Genomic DNA, 8,676 nt, shown 5'->3' with positions numbered 1-8,676 from the left:
ATAACAGTATTTATTATTTTTGCACCACACCCAGTGCTCCATGCAATCCGTGCCCTCTATAATACCCACCACCTCGTACCCCAACCTCCCACCCCCTGCCCCTTTCTCAGGATATTTTAAATAACATATTTAAATGGGATTTCCAAGCCAAGGAAACATGACTTTGTTTTAAGTTTATTGACTATTTCTGATAGTGCATTTTTTTTAAAGATTTTATTTATTTATTTGACGAGAGAAATCACAAGTAGAGGGAGAGGCAGGCAGAGAGAGAGAGAGGGAAGCAGGCTCCCTGCTGAGCAGAGAGTCTGATGCAGGACTCGATCCCAGGACCCTGAGATCATGACCTGAGCCGAAGGCAGCGGCTTAACCCACTGAGCCACCCAGGCGCCCGCTGATAGTGCATTTTTATCAGATTGGATTCTGGCAATCAGGAATTCTAAAATTGGTCTTTGATTTGTTAGCAGATATTCAAACAAACCTTCAAAAAAAGGTTAAGAATACTGGAATAAAAATTAGGCCGTGAGCAGCCCCAAATACCATAACAAGAAACATAATCTTAAAAAATGTCCTGAAGATATATGCTTTAGCTGCAGATAAAACACACACCCCTATTACTGTTGAAAGTGCACTTCGTAACACTGGATAGCCTAGCAGATACAACACCTCAATTGTTTTTTGGTTTACCGAGGGCTTAGAACTGGAAACAAATGCATAAGAAATATGTGCAGAAAAATCAAAAGAAAACCCTATACAAATGACAAGATTAATCATGAATATGGAATCAGGATTGACATTCCAGAATGCCATGAAACCCGTGACTCCCACAATCACAAAAGCAATAGCAAAAGTTACCCACAAGGAACACAGTGGGTGAAGAATTAACAATAAGGAAACAATGAACATAGCGGTTGATGCAACAATGACTTTTTGAACAGTATTTTCTAATATTGCAGTATACTGATCAAAATATATGAATGCATGGTTATACACCATTAGGGGAATTTCGCACTTTTCAGCTTTGCTTCGTAACTGGGATAACACTGTCTTCTTATTGATTGAAGAAGAAACACCCACGGTCTGAATGAAACCCCAGGAAGAAATGATTTCATGTGATGATGAAATGTTAATATCATACATAAAAAGTGGAAAATGTGTTAAAAAATTGGGTGAATTATTCATAAAAGTATCCTTATCATTTACATCTTGCTGGCTCTTTTCCATATATTGCACATACTCTTGTAACCAAAACTCTGTAAGACTTTTATCTACATAGTCACTGTTTTCCAAATCTGACAGACATATTTCCAGTTTTGGCCTAACACCTTTATCCCAGTAGTTAAAGAGTTTCTGTAACAATAACCATAACTCTAGGACCATAATCTGAAAAATATTCTTCCTCTACATTAAAATATGGTGTGATGTAGGAATCGTCACTTACCAAATTTCGAAGGTCTAAACCTTCCTGCACTTGGAAACACCCATAGATGCTACTTATGATGTACAAAATGTATAGAAGCACTACAAAAAATTTGGACTCAGTTCTTGTGAGAAAAGGGCCAAAATAGTCTCGAAAGAACATATTCATTGGATGGACATCAGTTTCTTCTTCTTCCGGGAGAGAATCACATGGAAGACAGCAGGCTCTTTTTAATGAGGAACAGTTTTGGTTAGGAGTTTCTGGCTTTTTCAACCAGCATAGACAGACTCTTTCTCTTTTACCATCCAGGGCCATAAATGCCCCCAAACAGGTGATGTTATAGAAATAACCAAAGAGCAGGGCTGTTCCTGTATAGATGCAAAAGTACTGTACGGATCTGAAAGAGGTCATAATCCCTGTATAGAAGGCCAGGACGTTGGTGATGGTGGTAATTGTAATCGACACTGCCACTTTGGAATAGACACTGGTTTTATGTTATCCACGAGGCTGGTCTTCTGCCAGGCAGAAATCATTATGAACATATCATCAACCCCGACACCTGTTAAAAAAAAAAAGAAGCCATCTTCATACATATTAATATCCATTAAAAATTAAATGCATAAACTCAAACCATCTTCTTTGTCCATCTCTTAAGGTCTGATTTATCTCACCCAATCTGTGCTTTGGTACTCTATTCTCTGTCGCCTCCTTTGGTTGCCTCTGAAGCCACACCAGAATTCAGCCCTTCCTCTGTAACAACTCTGGGCTTTGTATGTCCTCCTGTTACTTGTACATAGCATGGGATAGACCGGATACTCTGCTACTAGTCTTCATACAGGGCATTTTAACGATGAGTCAGGAAACCTGTTGTGGATATTAGCTGAAGCAGGATTAGCAATGTTATCTTTGATTCCACTGGATTATCTGAGAGACCATTTTCCCTCATTAACCATTTTACACAAATAAGCCAACATTCTGTTGCTTAAAATATAAGCTGGACTTATCTGTTCTATAGTTAGCATCTAAGAATCAATGTGGTAGGATTTGAGAGGCACCACATAGTACATACACACACACACACACACACACATCGTTTTCCTCCAAGCCTGTTTTTGATACCCAGAATGTTATAACTTAAACTTTCCCAGGTTAAGGCATTATTATTAAAATGCAAAATGATATCAGACACATGCACCAAAGTAAATTTCAAGAATCCCTTGCATAGGGGCACCTGGGTGGCTCAGTGGGTTATGCCTCTGCCTTCGGCTCAGGTCATGATCCCAGGGTCCCGGGATCCTCATTGGGCTGTCTGCTCAGCAGGGAGCCTGGTTCCTCCTCTCTCTCTCTGCCTGCCTCTCTGCCTACTTGTGATCTCTGTCAAAATAAATTAAATCTTTTAAAAATAAAAGGATCCCTTGCATATTAATACCTACTAGGTAATCCTTTTCCATAAGGATGTTTCTTGATGGGATAGAGAGGACAGAACATTTGAGGACTTTGAAATCACCACTGAAAACTTGCAAAGGAGGACTAGAAAGAAGAAAGGGTACAGTGAGGACAGCAAGAGCATTTGCAGGTAAGTTTCACCTGCCTCAAGCTTTCTGCTAGAGTTGACACTACTTTCACCCACGTATATTGATAAAACTCAATAAAATAAACAAGGATAGGAAAAAAAATAAAATAAACAAGGAAATACACAAAGTGGAATAAAATGCTGACCTCTACTTCAATTTGGGGGTATCTTCTCTACAGGAGGGTACTAGGAATTGCAACTTTGCCTCTAATCAGATGTTCTCTGGGTATGATCAAGCAGGCAGAAGGATCTAAATTTTTTTTTTAAATTTTTTATTTTTTATAAACATATATTTTTATCCCCAGGGGTACAGGTATGTGAATCACCAGGTTTACACACTTCACAGCACTCACCAAAGCACATACCTTCCCCAATGTCCATAATCCCACCCCCTTCTCCCAACCCCCCTCCCCCCCAGCAACCCTCAGTTTGTTTTGTGAGATTAAGAGTCACTTATGGTTTGTCTCCCTCCCAATTCCATCTTGTTTCATTGATTCTGCTTCTACTCACTTAAGCCCCCATGTTGCATCACCACTTCCTCATATCAGGGAGATCATATGAATTAACATAAGGCTACACAGAATGTCACAAATGCATCCTGACATCCCATGGCTAGCGGCTTTGAGGATTTCAGTTGTACTCAGCTGGAAAAAAGGGAAGAATCAGAAGTACTAAGGACAAGTGGACTATCTTAGCTGCTCTGAGTTTTTACCTACCTGGGGGCATGTCACTCTCAAACCTCTCTCTCCAGCCCCAAGCTCCTTCCCAAGTCCATTTCTCATGTTAGGTGTTAGGCAATTTTCCACATGTCAAAATACAGACAATAAGCCTGCAGCCCCAAAAGGAGTGAGGTAATGATTCTCCTTGCCAAGAACCACCCTCCCCTGCCATGATGTCACATGGCTTATTGAAGCTGTGGAGGGAGTGAGGGCTGTGGGATCCCAGCTGGTGGTTGGATTTTGGCAGAAAGCTGAGACACCCAGAACACTAGAGACCACCTCCTACCAGTGGGAAGCTGAGTTAAAATCAAGAGAAACTAGTTGTCAAATTCAGCCTTTCCATGCACAAGAAAAAAAAAAACACGATGTTATAACGTTGGAAGAAGAAATTAGTGATCGCCTGCTAAAGTGAATGAAAGCAGCAGGAATAGGAACAACCACAAGGACAACAGGACAGAGTGGGAGACAAATATGGTATAATTTGGGGAATTTATAGTTAGTGTGGGGGACAGACCCACTCTAAGGATATGCCGTCCTTTGGATGCACTGACTTGGCTTCCACATCCTAGCTTTCATGGTCTTGGGAACTGTGTGGGAGCTGATAAAGGTGTCCCTCCAAGAACTCAATCCAGTCCATTCTCCATCCTCCTTTTTTGCAGCTTCCCCTTCCTCCCAGGGGTGGTGCCTGTGGTTAGGACAATGCCTCACGTTACCAGGAGAGGGCAGCGGACCATTCCCCCCACCACTCAGGTGTACCCTCCGAGCTTCTAGGATTCCAGTCAGTTTTCCGTGGTTACTGAGTGCCTCCTATATGCCAGGCTCTGTGTTGAGCACTGGGATTGCAAAACTGACTGAGATACGGTCCCTGCTGTCTTTTTTTTTTTTTTTTTTTAAGATTTTATTTATTTATTTGACAGATAGAGATCACAAGTAGGTAGAGAGGCAAGCAGAGAGAGAGGAGGAGGAAGCAGGTTCCCTGATGAGCAGAGAGCCGGATGTGGGGCTCGATCCCAGGACCCTGGGATCATGACCTGAGCTGAAGGCAGAGGCTTTAACCCACTGAGCCACCCAGGTGCCCCCCCTGCTGTGTCTTGAGGGGGGATGGGGACAATAGGGGTATTAAAAAGTGCCTCATAAGGAGCACCTGGGTGGCTCAGTTGTTAAGCGTCTGCCTTCGGCTCAGGTCATGGTCCTAGGGTCCTGAGATTGAGTCCCATTGAGAGTCGGGCTCTCAGCAGGAAGTCTGCTTCTCCCTCTCTCTCCCCTCCCCCTGCTGGTGTTCCCTCTCTAGCTGTCTTTCTCTCTGTCAAATAAATAAATAAAATCTTAAAAAAAAAAAAAAAGTAGGAGAGGCTTGAACTGGGTCTTAAAAGATGTTGGGTCTGCAGCCAGTTAAGCTGACTGTGCTCTTTCCCCATAGGGGCCCAGTGCACAATGGCTGCAAACAGGAACCTCCTTGGTAGTATACGCAGCCTGTTGCCCTAAGGATTGCCCTAAGGAACCTTGGACACAGCCCTTCCTAGTGGACATTGATGTCTGACCTCATTTTATCTCTCATCTAGGCTCCAGACAGGTATGCGGGGTGTCTTTGGAAAGTCAGGGTCCATATTGGCCAAGTCACTGTGTCCATCCATATCAAGCAGCAAAACAAGGAGCATGGGATTGAGGCCCCATGCAGGGCCAAGGTCAAGTTCCCTGGCCTCCAGAAGATCCACATTTCCAAGAAGTGGCCTTACTAAGTTTAATGGGGAAGAATTTGAAGACATGGGAGCTGAAAAGTGGCTCATCACAGATGGCTGTGGGTCAGATATATCCCTGATCATGGTCCCTTGGGGGGCACCTGGGTGGCTCAGTGGATTAAGCCTCTGCCTTCTGCTCAGGTCATGATATCCAGGTCCTGGGATTGAGTCCTGCATCGGGCTCTCTGCTCAGCAGGGAGCCTGATTTTCCCTCTCTCTCTCTGCCTAGTTGTGATCTCTGTCTGTCAAATAAATACATAAATAAATAAATATCTTTAAAGAGAGAGTTCTGTGCATTCTCCCCCCTCCCCCAAATCATGGTCCCTAGGACAAATGGTAGGCTCTGTGCTCTTGAGAACCTCAGCACTGCACCCCTCCCATTCACGCTCACCAATAAATCCTACTTCCTGTCAAAACAAAATGAGACAAAACCAAAAAAGAAAGATGATGGGTTTGTTTTGTTTTGTTTTTGCAGTGTACACAGATAGAAAACACATCCCAGGGAGGGAAACCAGGATGAGCATGACACACACCGTGGGTAAGGGAAGTGCCCCTAGAGAAGGGGCAGGGCAAGAGCCTCAGGAAGCTGATGGATCATGGAGTGCGATCTTTGGCGGCCATGCTGAGGAGCCTGGGCTAAAGCCATGAAGGCAATGAGGAGCCATCATAGGGGTTTAATTGGGGGAATAACACACAGATTGGCGCTTTAAAGTTCACTCTTCAAGCCGTGAGGAAAGATAGCATAGCGATGTAGGACGGGCGACCTAAAGATGGATGGCCCCATAAGATTTACTTGAAACAAGCAGAATGTGAGATGATGGCGGTCTGAACGAAAGCAGAAGCAGTGGGGGTAGGAAGGAAGGTTGGACATGAGGTTTGGTCTCTGATTAGATGGAGTGGGATGAGGGCAGAAGTGTCCCAGGTTTCTGTCTCCAGTGGTGGGGGTGGAGGCTGGTGGCGCCAATGAGGTGAACGGAAGGGAGGAGCGGTGATCTGGCAAGAAAGATTGTGTTACTGATAAGTCTGCGGCGTCGTGTCCAGGTCTCCATCTGGTTCTGCCATACTCCCCCAATCTAGACTCTTACCACTTCCCACTGGTTCTGAGACAGAGACTTCCTGTTGGGTCTCTCCATGTTTAGTCTTTCTCACTGTTGGAAGATCTCCTGACTTCCTTCATTTAATACATGTCTACGGACAGCGCATTATGTGCAGGCACTGTGAGAAGTTCCTTCACCCACAGAGCTTATGGCCGGAGCGGGGATGGGGATGAAGGATGAGACATGTAGCTGAAGCTCATAGTTGCGATGTAGTGTGAAAAATGCTTTCATAGGTGAGGACGTTCAGTGGGGTGGCACGTATACCCTGGACAGTGGCAGTATGGGCCAGAGGACCAAAGGACATTTCTCAGAGCAATGACACTAAGGGTCAGCTGGATGAGTAGAGGCTTGCCTGCAGCGGGAGTGGGTGGCAGTGGGGCTGGGGATGGGGAGAAAGTGTTTAAACAAGGCTGCGCGGGGCCTGACCCTGAGTCACGCAGCACAGGAAGAAACAAGCAGGCTGCACGGCAGAGTACACAGGAGAAACCATGGTGTCGAGTTTCCACCGAGGAAACGAGATGAAAAGGGCAGTAAATGAAGAGTTGAGGATGGAGGGAATTTTTTGCAGTGCAGAGGCTTTTCTGAAGGCTTCGGGGAGAAGTTGGAAGGGGCAGAGGCAGAAGGGTAGTTCGGGGAAGGAAGCCCAGAGCAAAGAGGGCAACTCATTCATTTGTTCATTTTGTTTAAGACGTGGGGACTGGGGACCTAATCTAGGCCAGAAATACAGAAATGAGCGAGATGAGCAAGCTTCCTCATCTCATGGGGCTTACCTGTTTGCGGGGAGGAAACAGACAATAAACAAATAAGATAATTTCAGAGAGTAAGAAGTGCTATGAAGAAGGGGAAATGGAATATAATAGAGGGTGCCTAGGAGAGCTTAGTTTCTGTCGCAAAAAATTTTAATCATATGCAGAGGTCAAGAAAATAGCACACAATGAGCTTTCCTGTACCCATCTCCAAATGCACTATTTATTAACTCAAAGCCAATCTTGTTTCACATCTATTCCCACCATTACTCCCCATCCCTTATTATTTTGAAGCAAATCCCAGACATATAATTTCATCCATAAATATTCAGTATATATCTGTAAAAGATATGATCTCTTTAAAAGAACATAAGCAAATACCGTTATCACACTAACCACGCACACAATTATTCTTCAATATCATCAAATATTGCTATCTTGAAATTTACAATTATTTCATATTTTCTTTTTACAGTGTGTTTGTTTGGACCAAGATCCAAGTGAAGTCCTACTTTATGACTGTTTTATTTGTCTCTTAGCTTTTTTGACCTTTAATTTCCCCTTTCATCTCTTTTTTCTCTCTTGAGATTTATTTATTGAAGGAACAAGACTGTTTTCCCACATTTTGGGTTTTGCTAACCATAGCCTCATGAATTGTTTAACATGTTCCTCTGTTCTTTGTATTTACTGGAAATTACTAGTTAATTCTGGAGGCTTGATCAGATTCAGATTAGAGGTTTTTTGGGTTTTTTTTGGCGGGGAGATGTTAGCACCCTTTGATCAACTATGAATTCAAAAATCATGATATTATTATATCATTGCTTCTTCTTTCATTAACTGGCATACTTCTGAAAAGAGATACTGCCACTTAATAAACTGTTTTTGTTATCCAGTGGTACAATTTATATAGAAGAGTCTGGATAATTGCTTGATTTGTTCTGTTTATTTTTATTTTTTATTTATTTTTATTTATTTTTTATTTTTTTATTTATTTATTTTTTAATTTTTTATTTTTTATAAACATATATTTTTATCCCCAGGGGTACAGGTCTGTGAATCACCAGGTTTACACACTTCACAGCACTCACCAAATCACGTACCCTCCCCAATGTCCATAATCCCACCCCCTTCTCCCAAACCCCCTCCCCCCAGCAACCCTCAGTTTGTTTTGTGAGATTAAGAGTCACTTATGGTTTGTCTCCCTCCCAATCCCATCTTGTTTCATTTATTCTTCTTCTACCCACTTAAGCCTCCATGTTGCATCACCATTTCCTCATATCAGGGAGATCATATGATAGTTGTCTTTCTCTGCTTGACTTATTTCGCTAAGCATGATACGCTCTAGTTCCATCCATGTTGTTGCAAATGGCAAGATTTCATTTCTT

At 43.0% G+C, this 8,676-nt stretch overlaps 1 pseudogene across 1 annotated transcript; it reads right to left on the bottom strand.

The window, feature by feature from the left end:
* Nucleotides 1-425: 425 nt before the first annotated feature.
* LOC309870322 (patched domain-containing protein 3 pseudogene) lies at nucleotides 426-3,716 on the bottom strand (annotated as a pseudogene). Its single transcript has 2 exons — nucleotides 3,707-3,716; nucleotides 426-1,976 (listed from the first exon to the last, which is right to left on the bottom strand). The product of its transcript is annotated as a patched domain-containing protein 3 pseudogene (transcript).
* Nucleotides 3,717-8,676: the final 4,960 nt, after the last annotated feature.

The sequence above is a fragment of the Mustela nivalis genome (assembly GCF_964662115.1).
Source record: "Mustela nivalis genome assembly, chromosome: 7".
In the NCBI taxonomy this organism is placed as follows: Eukaryota; Metazoa; Chordata; class Mammalia; order Carnivora; family Mustelidae; genus Mustela; species Mustela nivalis.
The sequence above is the reverse complement of the archived record's forward strand: the minus strand, read 5'-3'. Positions and strand labels throughout refer to the sequence as shown.